The sequence below is a fragment of the Centrocercus urophasianus genome, unplaced genomic scaffold (assembly GCF_019232065.1).
Source record: "Centrocercus urophasianus isolate 14NV4802_14NV808 unplaced genomic scaffold, USGS_Curo_1.0 seq_2, whole genome shotgun sequence".
Classification (NCBI taxonomy): Eukaryota; Metazoa; Chordata; class Aves; order Galliformes; family Phasianidae; genus Centrocercus; species Centrocercus urophasianus.
This window is the reverse complement of record NW_024884755.1, coordinates 16705864-16724267: the sequence shown is the minus strand read 5'-3', so window position 1 is coordinate 16724267 and position 18404 is coordinate 16705864. Positions and strand designations below refer to the sequence as shown.

Below are 18404 nucleotides of genomic sequence, written 5' to 3'. Positions count from 1 at the left end.
AACTGAAGGCATCCCTTACCTCTCTGCCAAGCAGCCCACGTCACAGCCAGCTGGGAGCTGATGGATGAGTTGTAGCAGCATGCTCAGGTGATCTGGATGAGTTTATCCAAATGCCTCCATGCTATGCCTCCATCCAGCCCTGTGAAATGTAGACATCTTGTTGTTAGAAGCATTTAAATGGCTCCCAGCATCTTTACCTGCTGCTGGGTTTCCCAGCTAGAAAAATTCAAGTTTATGTAAAGAATTTGTTTTCCTGGAAGGGAGGAGGAAGAATTCTTCTTGCATCTAGGCATCAAAAATTAAATTTTTAGACAGTAATTTTTAAAATAAATCCAACAGCAGTTCCCAGGTGAATCAAAACTCACTGCCATGACAAAATTTCACTACTACAGATAGGAGTGTTTAAAAATAATAGCCACAATTTTAAAGCCAAATAGTGACATTAATCACTTCCTCACCAACTGTTCAGTCAGAACTAATGAAAGGAGAAAAAAAAAAAAAGTGTTCTAAAAGCAGTGACCACAGGGGTAAAAAAAAGGCTTTTTGTTCCTTTACCCAGAAACTTTATTGGCTCTAGGTTAGACTGCACTTCTCTGTCCATTGACAAATGGCTTTATCTTCTCTTACACTGAGTTCATTATCAGCACTCAGACATGTTCCCTAACTCCTTCTCAAAGTCTCTCCCATCTGAAAGCAGTAACTTACATTATTCATAAGGATAATCGCAAATATGCAGAGAGCTACAGACATGTAATGGAGAGGCTGGCTTGTATCCGATCCAAATTCCATGTGCTCCATGGAGCTCACGACTCTCCCATAAATTCTGCTGCACGGGCATGCCTCCATCCCAGCCACTCCAGTCCCAGAGCAGTGGCAACCCGGGAGAAAGTTGTCATGCTCCCTCTCACATTTTATTTCTTCTGAAAGGTGGAAGCCCAATAGATGTGTTCTGCCACCTTCCCAAGGATTCTCCAGTTGTCCTTGCACGCTGCCTCCTTCCTGTACACAAGGCACAAGGGGCATTTGCACCCCTAAAGGGATTCTGGAAGTTATGTGAAATACAACACTTTTAAGAGCACAAGGAAACAAAACCAAGTGACTGTGGTTGGCAGTGGCTCTGTGAAAAGGCCAAGGAAAGTCAGCACCCTGCTTAGCACTGACTACTGGACTGCTTCTCTCCAGTTTCTTCAGGTCCAGCGGTGAAAAGAAACCTCTTCTCATCTGTGCTGCAAGGAGCAGCCGGGCCAGCAGAGCCCCATGCCCATTGCTGCAGGCTGTGATTGCTGGGCAGACCTGGGGGTGAAACCAGCTGAATGCACCTGGAACAGCCAGGGCCCAGGGCAGCGCCAGCAGGGCGGTGTTAAAGGGCAACAGGTAGGAGGGCAGGGATCCTGAAGGTCACGAGCTCTCCCACGGCAGGGGCTGTGCACTCCTGCATGACTGGAAACATCCCATCCTTGGGATATCATTGTTAAATAACAGTAATAAAGCAACAGATTAAGAAGATAGAGACATTTCTAAATCCCTCAAACTCGAGACCGAAAAACATTCCTTCTATTAAAATTCAAACCCCCCCTGAGCAGATTCTTGTCATCAGATGCGTTCTAATAAGGAAGAAAGAGATGACACATTCATAGCCACAGTAACCAGTAATAACTGTGTAACTTCAGCAGAAGACAGAATCATGGAGACATTAATAAGTGATGAGATCACAAAACATCTGGAGAAATGCGAGCTGATATAAAAGTAGCCAGCAGAGTCTTACAAAAGGGTAAATCTCGTTTGACAAATCTGCTGGAATTTTTTAAAGAGGTAACGCAGACTTCAGACAGGAAGAAAACATTGGACATAATCTATTTGGATTTTAAAAGGCTATTTGACACATTGCAGCCCACAGGCTGGTGAATTAAAGCACCGCCAGTCAAAAAATGCACCAACTCAGAGCGCACAAATAAAATGAAGGCAGTTAACAGCTTGGTAGCATTAGGAGTGAAAAACTGGGGGGGGACTAAGGGGGCAATTGGGGCATCTTTTGTTCTATGTGCGAGATGGAGAGAAAGACATCACAGCACAACCAACCAACCAGATGGATCACATCACAGCATCATCGTGTGGAGAACACAGAGCAACGTACTGCATAATGGTCGCAATACTCATTTTGATTATACAGTGAGGAGTTTTAATATCAGAATCTTTATGAACAACGATGCCTTTGGAAGAGACAGCAGTAGTAACTGGGGCAGGCTCTATGAATGGCAGCAATGCATTCCATAGCACACAGAAGAAGAAGAAGAAGCGCACAGGAGAAAAAGACCCATCATAAGATCTGCCTAGATGCTTGGTCCCTGCTCCAGGTAACAGCCACAGCTGTGCAACGTCAGCAGGCGGGCGGCCCATCATCATGGGCAGACCTGAGAGCGGCTGCTGCCCCGCAGGCACGTCTCACCTGGCTGGGTGTGCAGCACGGCCTGGGGGAGCTGCAGGGGAAAGCTAATGCAGAATTCATCCTTGGACATAATGCACAAGTCTGATCTGATTATTCTTTGGGACAAAACATGGAAAAAAGACAAGTTCTTCCTATATAAAAATAAATTATTCTATGTAGATGTCCAAACAAATATATGCATATAGAACAATCATTCTGCAAAGCATTTTGACATCTCTAGAGACAAGGAACAAGTATGAAATCAAGCCTCCATTTCCCATACTAATCCATGTTAATATTGCCATTAATAGCACTGATCTCAGCTCAGCTGCCCTCATGGGCTGGGATCTGGTGGCTGGCCCTGCCAGAAGGATGCTGCGAGGGCATCCTGTGAAGGTGCTGTCAGAGCATTCTGGGACAAGATTCTCCTGAGATGAGACTTTAGGTGCAGCCACAGTGCAGGGGAGCAGAGGAACTGCATAAATAAAGAAATAAATGTACCAAGGCTTGTTTTCAAACACAGCCCACAGTGCAGCAGGCTGCTGAGGCAGCAGCGCAGGCTTGAATTTCAATTTTTATTTATTATTTTGTTGTGCTCCCTGTATTTTTCTTACAGCTCAGAGAAGGAAAAAAGCAATTTTCAAAAGTTTATAACTCAGCTCCACTGCAATGAAATGTCATTTGGAGACCAAAAACTGGGGAAAGAAGGACATTTATGGCAAACCTCCTTCGCTGGTGCTTTTTCTTCTCTTTACAAATGTCTGTAAATAACACCAAGAGAATTAATGCTTACAGAAAAAAAAAGTCACCAGAATGCCACAGTGGAATATGTTAAGAAATCTCAATACTGTACACATCTCTCTATTTAAGTGCACAAATATGGAGGTTAACACACAGATGCTTGTTCCTGGGATGGAAGGAGGTGCAGGGTTTGGGGCCAGGGGATGAGGCAGTCCCAGCCCTCATTGCAGCATAGCATTGCACTGCAGCAGGCTCCATGTTGGCTGGCAGCATCCCAGCCACATGAACTGGTGGCAGCAAGAAAGAGAGGAACCACTGAGGTAAGCAGAAATTGTAATCTAACAGCCATGAGCAAAGCCATCCCAACTCTGCGCTGTTGAAATAAATGCTGAGCTGCCAGCAAAGCACAGAGTGGGATGCACGAGTCACTGCCCTGACCATGACAGCGAGTTTGCACAGATAAAAGAGCCGAGAAGCAGCACCTGCACCTTGGCTCAGCACTTTTGGGTCACACTGGATCTCAAACACTGCTCAGAAGCACTGAGCTCCAGGGCACTCAGAGCAAGGCAGAGTTGTACCCGCACACATTTGGACATCGTGTCGTTGTTCCTAGCAGTGAGCCCAGAAGCCCCTGTCCTGTCACTGAGCAGCAACCCCCTAAAAGATGAAAATCTGCAGCAGCAGGACCCACGAACGGCCACACTGGCTCCAGCCCTGTTCCCACCCTCACACCCATCCCAACCCCATCTGCATCCCCAGCTACATCCAAAACCATCCAGCACCATCCCCACACCACAGCTGCTGCACAGAAGTCACCAGTGCTGCGCAAGAATGGCCCAGAGGCACCATCAAGCATGGTGTGAAGCAGGAAGCAAGACACCAAAACAAGGATGTGCATGGTGACACATGAAGCAGGAGGTGCATGTGGAGTGTGGCATCCTTCCCAGCCACAATAGGGTCTTAAAATAACTCCTACAGAGGCTTTCTCTGTAAAAAGCAGTCAGTGAAAAGTTACACTAATTTAAACAAAATTAATAAAGAAATGTTCTGCTTCTTTTTATCATCTTTCTACCTCTCATCATTTATCATGCAAATTAAATTGCAGTAATAGAAAACGTAAAGAAAACAAACTCCGTAGTATATTGAAACCTCTATCCAGCAAGAGATAAGGGTGAATATTAGAAGGAAAGGTGCAGAAAATTAGCTGTCCATACAATAACTGGGAGGGAAACTGTTTTATTTAGCCTGGAGGGATTTTTGTTGCCAACTGACTAAATTAAAATCCAGTCTATTATACCCAGTATCATACCAGAAAACGCCTTTTCCTTGCACTTTTAGATAAATTTTCATTGATCTCATTTTATGCATGATTACATTTTTAATGAGATGTACAATATTTCCAAGCTCATTCTCAATGCCTTCCCTCTCTGCTGCCTGTGTTCCCTGTGCCCCCTCCCACCGTGCACGCTCCCTGCCTGTTGGATTAACACTTCTGATAAATTGCTAGACCAGAGAGGAGCATTACCGAGATGAAATAAATTACTTCCATCTTTTGCAGCTCCAAAGTCGTAAAGTAACCTTAAAAATGCCCGATGTCTAATTATGCCACCTTGCAATTCCTTCCCAAAGCAATCATTTTATCTCGTGTAATGATTTTATTTGTTATCGGTAACCCCGCGCTGCACACACACTGCTGCTAGGAGTCACCTTCCTCGCAGCAGCACCGACCACAGCAACCAGTGCTCTCCTGGAACCCGGAGCTCTGCGGCAAATAAAGGAGCTTTTAAAGGCAAAGAACAAAGCAGGTGACCAGCCATGAGCTGGCCTGCTGCCAGAGCACGGGGATCTTGACTTTAAAATATTAGGCAATAATTGATTTTCAGCATTGAAAACCTGGCTCATTCCCAGAAGTCTTAAACTTTATTTTCTTCCTTTGACTATTTTTGGTAAAGTCATTCCCTTTAAAACAAAGGGGGAAATTGCAGGAGCAAAACACATGAAAACGCTCTGCTTCCAGCCCACCATTAACTCCTGGCATTTTATTTCCAATCTGGTTTGAGGGTAAATTTGCTGTGGATGGGATTATTTGTCCAGCAGCAGGCAGAGGTCAGAAGCCCTGTATGGCCACAGGCGATGCCTGAGAACACAGCAAGAAGAGAAGAGAAGGGTGGATAGTAGGGAAAACTCTGAAAGAACAGTCAGGCAGGAGCTCAGGTTGTGCAGGGAGCGATGGGGTCACCCCCTGGGGTGTCCCAGATCCGTGCAGATGTCCTGTGAAGGACGTGGCTGAGGGCACGGTGGGGTGGGGTGGATCTGATAATCGCAGAGGTGTTTTCCAGTCTTTCTTTTCCAACCTTAATGTTTCTGGGATCCTATGAGAGGAAGGGACAACGGAGCAGCTTCAGCTCAAAGTGAAGCATCAAGAGGGCATAAGGGGCTCAGACCTGGGCTGGCGGATGTGAGGATGAGTAAAACATCCTGCAAACAATCAGAGGAAAGAAACTTCGATGTAAATCCACATTTCATGAAGAATTTACCATTATCCAGCACTGCTTTAAGGATTATTTCTATCAGAAGGCTCCCGGCACACTGACAAGATGGGCAATGCAAATCCTGCCAGATGTGTAAGGCCATGAAGAAAAATGCTTTCCTGCCCTCCCAAACAGATGAATGGGACCATTGCATTACCCATGAAAAATTATTGCTACCAAACCAGCATCATTATAGGCATCAGAAAATGGGAGACTGAAATAAGAGCCAGAGTGTGAGAATAAAGGAAAACGTTCTAGAAAGGCTTGGAGAGGAAATATGCATCAGAGGGCAACATCTGACTGTCCAGATGTACCCCAGTTTCTATTAAGCTGTAGCTGTGAAGGACAGACAAGGTGTTTTCAGGCGTAAGTGACAGTCTTTGTGATGGGCTGAAATTCAAAAACTGTAGAACTTCCACAGCTGAACTCTACCAGGGAACCATTATAACAAAGCTCAGCTGCTGCAACACACAAGCATGCAGGATACACACAGCCACGCACTGGGATGCTCTGTAGATGAAGCAGATGGTGGATGGGGATCAGACTGACAACCATCCCGTGCAGCCTGAACGGGCTGCACACCCATGGGTAACTCTTAGAGATGTGCTTCTTATAGGCAAGGCAGCTCAAACCCATCACAAAGCAGTAAGGGCAGACCAACAGAGCTAACATTTTAAATACAAAAATCTGCACATTCATGTGGCTTCCATATGTGCCCAACATGTCCATACACTACTTACACTCGTTCTGGCTGCCTGCAATTTCATACGTGGCTTTTTAAGCAAAATGTTGTAAAACCTAAACACAATTTCTCCGCGTTAGCTGCTACATGTGGTCCTGTATGAAATTTAAATCACTGAACCGCCACTGCTTCTTCAAAACATTGAGGTTTGTGACAAGATTTTGTATGGGAGTAACGTGCCGTTGGGTTAAATGGCAGCACATCGGTCCCAGGACGCCTCTGGCAGAGGCCAGCAGCGGTGCCCAGGGACGTGAGCCCTGTGTCCAGGTGGGACCCTGCACAGGGAGCACTGCAAGGTGGGCTCTACCCAGAAACGCATCTGTGGGCACCGCTGCTCGCAGCAAACGTCCAGGTGCGATCCACACCAGGGCCTGCTGGGACCAGGGCTGTTTTCAAAATAATCCCAGACATTTGGCAGGAAAACTAGCAGAACTGCTGGTGGACTGCGTGTACCTTTTAACACACAAAAGCAATTACTGCCTCCATTTAAATGGGTCTCCAAATGGACCCCGTCCATCGGCAGGGAAGTCGGAGGGCTTGAGGAAGTTTATGTGTAGGGATGCAAATGTCGGGGCGGGTTGGGGCGAGCACAGTGCTGCACAGCCATCCCAGCTTGCGTCTCCTTTGACACAGGCACGACCAATCCCACACCCTATTATTGCTGCTACTGCTTTATTAAAATGCATAAAGCAGCCAGAAGCAAAGACACCAATAAATTCTTCTGTAAAAGCAGAAATGTTTTTTTCAAATGGCTCCCTTAACACTAATAATCACAGCTCTCTTATGTGTACTTGACTCTGGTTAACCTTTTTCTGGCACTTTTTAACTTCTCCGAGTCAGGTACTAATATGGAACTAATGTGGGGTTTATTTTCCCTATAGGAATAGCAGAAAGAGCACTGCACATTATCGTAATCACGCAAGCTCCTTCCAGAAACTGCAGGACTTTAGATCAAAGCATCTGCATTATGGCACAGGAAAAGAATTTAATAACAATTGTGGGACTAAGCATTTTTTTAATGTTAAGGGGTTTTTATTGAATATTAATCCTATAAAATGCTCCTGAAAGTTGGCAGAAGGAAAACTGATGTCCCAAATAGTTCCCGTGACTGTCCCCATTGTGGGGATGCAATTGCAGTGTAATCAAAATTCATCATGCCATTAGCAGAAGGACAACAGGAAAGGAGACACTTTCTCCCATATCATGCTGCTTGAAACAATACGAACTGCGAAAACAGAATGGAGCACCTAATTGTCAGCCCTAGCTGAGCACTTACAGTTTGCATGGCTTTTTAGTTCATAGCTTGCAATTTCTTTCAGTACAAGTCATACTCAATATCTGCACTTTCAATTGTACCTTCTATTAACGATTTTCACGGTGAGGATATCAAAGGGTGAGAACATCTCAACAAAATACAGCATGTTACCAGACCATATATTCTACTGTCACCTCATCTGGCTTTAAAACTCCCAAGCAATTGAGTTTTCTCCCACATCTCTGAGGGATACTTGCATAGTCACATGGAATTCACGACTGGTTGCTTACTTCCCTATTATGACATACAAATTTCTTCTGTTAAATTCAGCCCTCACCTCTGGATTACGAGATGGGCATCCTGCAAGATAACACCACTCCACTGCTGTGCACAGCCTCTGGCACTCCTGGCACTGATGCATCCGCTCAGCCCCTGCGTGGCCAAGCTGCAAGAATTTAACTTTCATACCCTCTCTTCATAAGTCACCTTCTCAGGTCCCCACTCCTCACTGCTGCTCACAGAAAAGCACTGAGTTGGTGCTGCAGCACAGCACAACCCCAGCTGCAGCCCAGGACAGGGACACCATTGTTTTCCTGCTCCTTAGTGTGACTGTAGCTGCACTGCTCATTTTTCTTGTAGGACACCTTAAACTTGTACCAAACTTGCTGTCTGTTGTTACCCTGCAATGTCTGTCAGCACTGCTGCAGCTCAGGCCCCTTCCTATTGAATGTACCTATGATGGATTATTACTTTCATACACAGGCAGCAATACCATCTGTATTTTTCAAGGCTGAATTTCATTTTTCTCCTTCCCACTTTTATGAACAATTTGACATCATACCTGTATGAACCTCCTCCTCGCTACTCCTCATTCTGCAAGATCAGTCCAACGACGTTTACTTCATCACTCGAGCTATTAAAATATATTAAAGAAAACGCATAGAATTAATTTAGGATCAGTACATGGCTGTGCGCCACATCTCATTATAAAAATAAACATTTTGCCTTTACTGTTCTCAGTCTTCATCATTTATTGAGTCTTCCACCATGGTGCACAGAACTTCCACCTATCCCCCCAGAACCAGCGCTCACCAGCACTCACAGAGGAACCCTTCCTTCTAGGTTGGGCAACTGGGGAAGTGTCTGAAGATGGGGAAGGTTCATGCAGGAAATATTACTTTTCCTCCCCTGCCAGACCTGTTGCAAGCATTTAACCATTTCTGTATCAGTATCACCACAAATATTGGGATAGGACTCGGATCAGGTCCAAGCTCCTTACCACAAGACCCACATCTACAGGGCAACCTTGAGCCCCTGCACATCACTTTCGTAGCACCAACATTTTTTTCCTACTAAAGAGCACTCAGGAAACTTCAAGACTGCTCTGGTGGGAAGCTGGCCGTGTAACAGCCCTCTACTCAAGGCCAAGGCAGCCAGTTTTCAGGAGATGAACACACAGCAGTCTCTGCCTTTCCTGCAGGTTTTGTGTGGCTCAGAAGGAAGTGAATGCATTTAACCCTCCAGTACCAGACTGCAATATTTCTTTATTACCTTATCCATAAATCTCCTGAGCATTTCTCTTTTAAACATTCAAAGAGAAAACTTCAGAGCAACCTAAAGGTAGGCATCTTATTGTAGTACGAGAACAAATAAAACAAAAGATTACCATCCTGACAATCTGTTAAAAAAATCAAACCAAAAATGCAAGGAGAAGTCTTGCCTGCATACCTGTTTTAATGTAGCATGCAGGCCATCCGAGATATATAAACAACAAAACCTCAAACACTGTCAACATCTGAGCGTTTTAAAGTTGCTGCAAGGCAATTTTTTTGCAAGAAGTCATATGATTATTTGTTATTGAGACTCTGAATCAACTTCAATCAACTGATAATTCAATCTCTGTTTCCAGAGAGCAAACCTCACGCTTTCAGTTTTAATGCTAATGAGTGCTGCTAGTGAGATGCTGCCCAGCTGGCCTGAAAGAGGCTGGAGTGGAATCCCTCGCAGAATTGGAGGAAGATGCTCACATCCAGGTGGCCAAACATAGGAGAGGACAGAAAAGTTGGGCACATCAGCACCAAAAGGAATTCCAAGGACTGAACAGATTACTGTTAGAGTGAGATGGCCATGTTACAAATAAGGGTACAAACAGAACAGAAGCACTCCATGAACACTGTTAGGAAACACCCAGACAGCACCAGGATGAAGGCAGCGAACCAGCCTGGTGTACTTCTAGCCTAGGGGAGCATCAAGCTAAAACCTGACAGCCCCTGGATGCCTCGTGCTGCCACATGGTAAAAGAGTTGCCAGGAGAGTTCTCTGATCTGCAAACGTGAACTGAAAAAGTTAACAAGGGTCATTGCAGAACAGTGGAAGAATGTGCGATTATACCCATGCTCACAGAGAGCAGGCGAGACGACTTGTAACGACAGATTACTTAACCTGACATCAATCCTCACCAGAAAGTAATGAAAGTTAATAGAGAGTTTGATCAATAAAATATTAGAAGATGGGAATAAAATTAACTCAAGTCACAAATGTTTTGTACAGAGTCTTGTCGAACAAACATTGATTTTTAGCTTTTGCAGCACTGTTGGAATCTGAGCCAGAGCCTCGGGTGCGGGTGGCTGCCCCAGGGCAGTGGGTGGGGGCTCCGAGCCCCCCGAGCAGCTGGTCCCAAGCAGAGCCTCGCTGCTGGACAGAGGTGAGAAGGCAACAAGCCCTGCCTTCCATAGGTAGATCTTGGAGAATTGGGTCACACCATCAATAGAAACACGCACAAGACCCATTATAACACACAGAGCATGGGCCTGCTGTACCCTATCAGCTCTCCCCGCCCAACCAGGTGGGCACAACCACCATGGGCTGCAGCACCTCGACACACAGACAAAACAAGAAAACAAAACAGAGGTTTGGCATCCATCTCCCAAAAGCAGGAGATCATCTGTAAGTCTTAGAAGGTGCTTCAATCCTGTACTGCGGCCTGGCTCCAAGCTGTGCAGAAGCAAAAAATAATGGCTTTTATTAGAGGGGATTGAGGCTGGCCTTTGGCAAGCCTTAGCAGGAGCTTCTGAGGAACAGAACCCTGTGCTGGGCAGGGGGACTGGAGCCGGCGAATACAGAGTTCAGTGCCCAGCTGCTCAGGTACACATAATTTCAGGCTAATTTTTATCAGTTAAATAAATTCTCCACAAGCAGATTTGCAACACGTGCGACTGACTCAACGTTGTAATTAGAAGCAGAGAATGATGAAGCTGGTTACTGAAAAGAAAGCCAGGGCCAGTCTGGGGACCTTCTGGTCACACTCTGTAACCACCATGGGGAGGCCTGGCCTGGCACGCGGACCCCCAGCAGCCGACCAAGGGGTGCAGCCACGTCCTGGGAGGGCCCCAGTACCCCCATGGCAAGCAAGTGGTGACACCAGGGTGCAGCCAGGTCCCCACAGGCACCACAGCCTGCTGCAGCACTCCCACCCACAGCCGTGTCCAAAAGCACAAGGAAACAGGATCCGGCAGCTGCAAGAGTCAACTTCAAAGACAATAAAAGACATAACATTTTATTTGCCTACTGCTTTTTAACTTCTCGGGTCCGCTCAGGTAAGGCTTTCAAATTTCTAATTAAAAATGAAAGCACAGCAGCTTCTGCAGTCATTTCTCTTTGAAGTTGGACATTTAAGCACAATATCTGTTACCCGTAGACTTTGCTACAGTTGTGAGTTTTGGAAAATTCTGCCCACCACCCGTCTCAGCAGATCTGGATGTGTATTTGGTTTAAATCTAGTTTCATTTTAGCTAAAATTATTCACACGTATTCTTCCAGCAATTTAAAAACCATCCTGAACTCCACAATGAATTCTTTTCGCATTTGACATTTCAGCACGACGGATGTTTTTCCTATCACTGTGACAACGGTCTCCTTCCAGCTCAGTCACGGCCACTGCAGCTCAGTGCCTCCTCCCTTGCACACTGCTGCCCAGATGTGGGGCACAGCTGCCCAGATGTGCACTGGGGGAGAGGGGCAGACAGCCCCCCACACACATCTCTAATGGCCGTGTTCCTTCTTAACCACGAAAGAGTACTTACACCCTGTGTCATTCAGCGTAATGGGATCCATCATCAACATACTATTTCTGCTGGAGGACTGCTATAATTCATAGCTGAAAGAGCTGGAACTTTTGAAGCCTCTCCTTAATTTTCAACCAAAGGCATTTGGTTCCAGGGAGACAGACAGGGCTCTTAAGAGCTGTTACCACCTCCGGTAATTATAAAAGGACAGAAGGGGGAAACGAGAGAGAGGGATATGAACGAACTGGGTGTTTGTGCAGCGCGCAAAGCAGCTCCTCAGGTGCCGGCGTGGGGAGCTCAGCCGTAACCACTTCCAGTTGGAAAGAAAACTGAAGGAAGACGGAAGCGAAGAAAGGAGAAAATGCAATTAGAAACAGGAAAGAAGTCCACAGTAATGTGTTGACTGGAACACTGCAAAATACAGGAGAAGAAAAAATAAAGATAGAAAACGTGGCCTCTTGTGAAAACAGCCCCAATTTGAACGAGTCAAACTCTTAAGCAAGCTTGGGAGCTGCTGACACGCTGGAAGCAGGAGCTTGGTCCTGCTCCTGGGAAGTGGATAAACGGCAGCCAATCTGCATTTCCTCACTTGGTGTGCTTTAAGTATTACTGGAAAAACAAAAATATTTATAACAAGAGAAATGGGCTGAGCAGAGCCCAAAGAAATTAAATTATTCCAGCAGCAATTATTAGCTCTTAGTTATGGTTACCCTGAGTAATGTAGTAAACACATGGATCATACACACAGACTAGGAGCAGGCAAAAGCATTTTGCCTCGGAGAGAAAATTTAAGCTACGATTTGATGATGACAACTGAGCACCAAGGTGAGAACTGGGCAACCCACAATTAAACACGGCCCCAGCACAAGGCCAGGGGATCAGCAAGGCACAGCCGCCTTCGACCTCCAGCACCCTGCCCCTAACCCTGAGCTGGGCAGGACAAAACACGACTACCGGCCTGTGTGCCCACACAGCAAGTTGCCCCGGGCTGCCTGGTGCCAGCAGTGCTGTGGGAGCAGCACAGCAGCCTCTGCTCAGAGCCCCGCAGGGCCGTGCAGCACACAAGGGGTGCTGCAGTAACACAGCGCAGGGCTCCGTCCTCTTTATTTTTTAATAGAAGCCTTCACGATATGGAACTAATTATCGCCATCTGCCGTCCCATACTTATATTTCCTCCCTCACAGCTCATTCTTCAAAAACTCAGTAGCTTCCTCCCTTTACATTTGTAAATGCTGTTGACTATGGATAAAATCCATGTTTACTTTGTATTCAGGGCCCATAGGAAAGCTTGTTTTAATCATCAGCAGATGTTACATTCTGCTCTGCTGTGCTTGGCACACAACTTCAGAGAGAAATAAGAAAAAATCTTTATTTTAAATTTAAATTGTAGATTGTTACAGACGAAATAAAATGCCAAATTGTTATTGGAAACAATATGGCCACTGTAATAACTATAACTGACATTTACTTTTTACAATTATAATTTTTTTTCTGGTGCCGTTTAGCACAAGATGGTTTCCACATTTTGAGAAGGACTTTTTCCCCCTTTCCTCTGAAATGATTTGCAATCAAGCCACAGACATTTGTAATTTATTTTTATTTAATACTTTCCTACGAGTTTATGAAATACCGGGATTATTATGCTATATACAGTAGACAGTTTTTGAATACATACCCTCCCTCCGGACTCATATTTCCATACACATTATCCCTCTGAACTCATTTATAAACACCCACGATTCCTGCAGAGCCCGCTATAAACATGCAATATCTCTGCAGGCTGTTCCAGCCCTGCGGCCCTTTCATCTCCAGCTTTCCTCTGCTTCTGGTGAACCCACTTCATGAATTGGTGCTGTGCTCACTGCTGCTCAGAAGTAGAAAGGATTCACGTGTCTGCGCAGAGAAAAAGCTGCAACATCAGCCATGACCACACTTGGCTGCAGAGCGTTTTGCCCAGCTCAGCACCAAACCTTTCAATATCCACAGCAGCAAACAGCACCTGTCCACTTTCCTCCTATGGAACCAAGACGCACAGACCCAAAATCCACCACGTGAGCCTGCAGAAGGCCACAGCATTACGGCCTGAACAGCACGAGGATGTCACAGAGGTAAATGAAAGGCTCGTAACGGAATTCAGTGTTCTTTTACAATTAAAAATCACATTTTTTATGGGAGAAAAGCCGAGCACTGAAAGTAATGGGCATCTCATATATTCAAATCGAACTGCCAGGGGACTGTTCCGAACTCCCAGGCTTTAGAGGAGAGATGCAGCATTCTCTTCTCCACCCTTGACAAATGCACCCTTGCTCTGTTCGCAGCCTATCTGAAGCGTTACAGCCAAGGTAATTTTCTTCATCCATCACCCACAGCACATCACACGTCCCCATAAGAGCCACAGCCTCTCCTCCCAGGCAGCTCACTGCTCCTCCTCATGGCCACGAGCACACAGCACCCAGCTCCCAACCTCTAGCTCCCATCCCAGTGGGTAACCAGGCAGAAAAGCAATCCCAATGCTGCAGCAGAAAGGTATTCCTGTTTCCATCTATGTCATGCTCAACGCAGGCACATAGCCATATACTAAGGTATTATTCTGTGACGTTATAATTCTAGGTAGCTGCACGCTTCACACCACAAGACAGTCCCTAAGCATGCTTCCCAGCTCTGTGAACCTGTGCATCAGTATCTGTGGGTTTCTAGAGAAAGCTGAGCTCAGAGCAGGGGGAGGCTGTGCTGCACCTGCCTGGTTCAGTGTCAGCGCAGCTTCTGAAGGTGCAGTTGTGGGGCTTTATGTATGAGATAACACATTTTACAGAAGTGCACACACAACTGTTCAGATGTTGTACGTATTTGTGTAAATATTAACCAGAAGCGAGTTTTAACAGATTCACAAGAAAGTCTGAGATCTAAAAACAAAATCTCATGAGGAAATAAATCCTTTTCTCCTAAAAATTGCAAACTCCAGCACAATGCAAACCAGCTTGGAAGGCAGCAGACTTCTATTTTACATCACTAGCAGATACTGTTATGAATTAACAGTTCATTAAGAGAAAACCTTTGCAAACCATGAATCTAAAAAGAAAGTCAGAGAAACTGTCATCTGCAATTTCCAGTGCGCGAATAAATCTCCTGAGATGTCAGCAGACCGAGTCCTCAGCAAGAGCCAAACAAACAGGTGTCCCCCGGCCTCCTGACCTGTGACATCAGCAGTGCAATAAAACTCCTTCCACTCAGGAACAAAACCATTTGGTACTCGTGCATGGAGTAATACCTGCTTCTTAAGGTACGGAAACACACATAACAAATGCCTCCTTACATCCCAGAAGAAACAGAGACCCACGCTGTGAAGTATTCCCCCTTGGAATCCCGTAAATCATGCAGAAATTTTACTTGCCCTGGAACAGCTTTGAAAATCTGTTTGTGGTTCCTTGCACATTTTTTTTTAATGTATCTGGTCCATTCATAAATGAAATCCCAATGGAACAGTCTCTGTACATGTTATTTTAGAATAGATTTAAATTGCAGGCAGATTTGCTCTGAAAATCAAATTATTTTTGCACTTGAAAAAACTCTTCATATTGCCATCTCCGGCAGTAGGTCTGGAAGTTCAGGTGTCACCAGCTCTCCGCCACGGGGCCAGGCTGTGCCACCACCACACAGCACTGTGCCGTGCCCTTGGATGCTCTCCGCACTCAGCAGAGCAAAGCTCAGACTCACCTGCACTTCCCACGGAGCAGGGAAATCACTGAAAATCTTTCCTCTTTTTGAAATCTTAACCAATAAAGGAGAACCTTGCGGAGCCAAGTGAGGGCGCTGTATCTGTGTGTCACACACACCGCCTCTGCCCTGGGCCTGGGGGAGCTGCCAGCCTGCAGCTTCTTGTGGAGAACCGTGCTTACGAGACACCACCGATGGAGGTCATGCACAGAAGAGGCAAAGCCCCATGGTGCTTATTCTCATTCCAGAACTTAGAGCACAACGTGGAACCACATCACAGTAACCATTAAATGGCTGCGTGATGCCCTGCATAAAAAGCCCTGCTCATGCAGTCGGCTGCTCACATTTAATGTCATTGACTGCCTCTCCGTCCATCCATCAATTCTTCTGCACTTGAAAAGTGAAGTCAATTTGGAAAGCTCTTCCAAGATAACCTTCAAAGTCATTTCCAAAACGAACGCCTGTGATGTAGGCTGACAGCCCAGCCGCTGACGGCGCTGTGTCTTTGTGATGGGAGCTCATTGTTCTCATGCTGCCTTGCACCACTCCTGTGAGAGGAGCAGCTTCCTGGCGGCACGCGGTGCTGCGCCGTTCATTGAAACCAAGAAGCCTTTATTTCCTTTGTCACCTCCCTCAGCTCCTCGCAGTTCATCCCATCGCTGCGCTTTCATTAAGCTAATACAGTGTACACACATTGACACGGTAAATACCAAATAATAAAACAGACCACATTAATGTTGTGACATTCTCAAAAGGCAGCAAAATTAAAGCTGGGTTCATCGTTCCAGCCTTGCCTAACACCTTGTGTGACACGGAGTGCCACAGCCGCATAAAGCACTGCAGATGGAAGGGAAGAGCGGACAGGGATACGCAAAAAGGCAGAACTGTACAGGATTATTTTTTTTTAATATATTTTTTCTGACAGCTCATTCCATTATCATTTATTTTCTGTACTTTGGATCATCACTGAAGAAATCCCATGTTCAGACAATTCGCAGTGATGGAATAAAACATATCAAAAACAGTGAACTGCAGGACTGCTGAATTATTCAAGAAACAGAAAATTATTAGAGGTCATGTTTATTCAGAAACAAAAGTGCCTTGTTAATTCACAGGACCCTCGACATTGCGATGATGTGATCTGACACTCTGCATAATACAGGCCACAGGAATTTTCTGTATTACTTCCAGTTTGAAGCTCAGTAGTCGCACTTCAACTGGAGCTTTTAGAAAATCATTCTATCTTGATTTTAAAATATCCACCGTAATGGCCATTAGGCTGTTCCAATGATTAATCACCTTGCCTGATTAACACATGCATTATTTCTAGACAAATTTTTGTCTACCTTTAATCTTATTCACTGAATCTCATTATCCCTTTTGTTGCTAGTTTTTAGAGCTCTCTGCTCTCAGATTTCCCTCACCTGTGTAAGCACTTAGTGACCACGTTCAAGTCACCCCATGTCTTTCTGATAACATAAGAAGCTCAGAGTTTGGTTTTGGTTCGTTTTGGGTTTTTTGATCTGTCACCATAAGACACATTTTCCACTTGTTTAATCATCTTCCTCAATTTTCAGTGCGTCCTTTTCAGCACCCTTCAAGTGCTGACACAGGACAGGGACAGCATTCCAGAGGCATTTGCAGTGGCACAAATCTAAATCCTGCATGGCCAAACTCAGATCCTACACAGCATCCTTCAGGTCATGCACAAAAGGACTGCAGCAGTCCCCGAGCACTGGTATTACTGCAGAACTCTCCTTGGTTTGTTGCAGCAGCTGCCATGGGACAGACCCTGTCCCAGTCACTTCTCCTAGGCAGCCCATAGCGCTGCAGCTGCTGGGGCAATGGGAGAGCCAGAGGGATGGGAAAGGATGCAAACTGTGGCTTCCAGCTGGAACTGGACTCCTCTAGAGTTTCATTTCAATCCACACATATATTTCTTTCCAATCAGCCATAAAGCAACAAATAACAAGAAAATAATCTACAGAATACATGTCATAATGCCTCAAAAGCACTGATGTACTATTTCTAACTCTTCCTAACTATTTCTATTTCTAACTCTTTTTAAGGTCCCAAAAAGGAAGCATGCTTCTATTAATCCACGGATCAGCAAGATGACCTCTTATGACAGCTTTTGAAACCAGCAGCATTTCTTAAACCCAATACATCACAGTTGGATTGGATGATGGAAGCCTACTGGGCTGCAGACTGGCTGTGCTGGGGGAGCTGGTGGCACGAGGCTGGCAGCTGCTCACTGTACAGCCCTGCCCCACGTCCCCATGTTAAGGGCAATGCCATTTCACAGAGCATTGAGACCAAGACCACAAAAACACAACAAGCTATATTCTACACTCACAGTATTTGAGTTGCTTTGATTGGAAGGAAGCAGACTGAAATTCCTATTAAATTATCTCCTACGTAACCCTGTGGCTTTGAGACCTTTATGTCTCCTATTTGAAGCAGAAGAAGAACCAAATGAAAATAGAAGTCATAACCACCAGAAGGAAATTGGTGAGCATCTCAGGAACTTCCACTATAGAAAAGCCTTGCTCCATCCACCACTCCTGCCACAGGCACCAATGCTGCAGCCGGGCACACCTGCAGCAGCGCCAGAGCCGCGTCCCACTCCTGGGTCAGCCCCAGCAAGCAACAGAACTGCCCAGAGATGGCTGCAAGTTCTTCAGAGGAAGCAGCATTCTCCAACAGAGAGCCTGACCAAAGGCACCACCTTTCATTTCTTACAAATAGACAACTTTGAAATGGATTCTCTAAAATTATAACATTTCTTCACATCTTAATTAATGCCAAAAGCTTTGTTTTCTTTCTAGTAATGCATTAGAAAGCAGCTATTAATGTAATTTAAGTTTTGTATGGAGCAGCATTTGTTTTCTATTAAAAAAAAAAAAAAAAAAAAAAAAAAAAAAAAAAAAAA

The 18404-nt window shown here is 45.3% G+C and overlaps 1 protein-coding gene across 1 annotated transcript in view; it reads right to left on the bottom strand.

Annotated features, from left to right (window-relative positions):
- Window positions 1–18404, bottom strand: part of ZFHX3 (zinc finger homeobox 3) — a 504841-nt gene that overhangs the window by 466068 nt on the left and 20369 nt on the right. The window contains exons 2-3 of the mRNA XM_042821262.1: window positions 8536–8607; window positions 20–139 (exon numbers count right to left, since the gene is read on the bottom strand). The gene's annotated coding sequence lies outside the window, so the exon portion shown is untranslated. The remainder of the gene's footprint in view (window positions 1–19; window positions 140–8535; window positions 8608–18404) is intronic.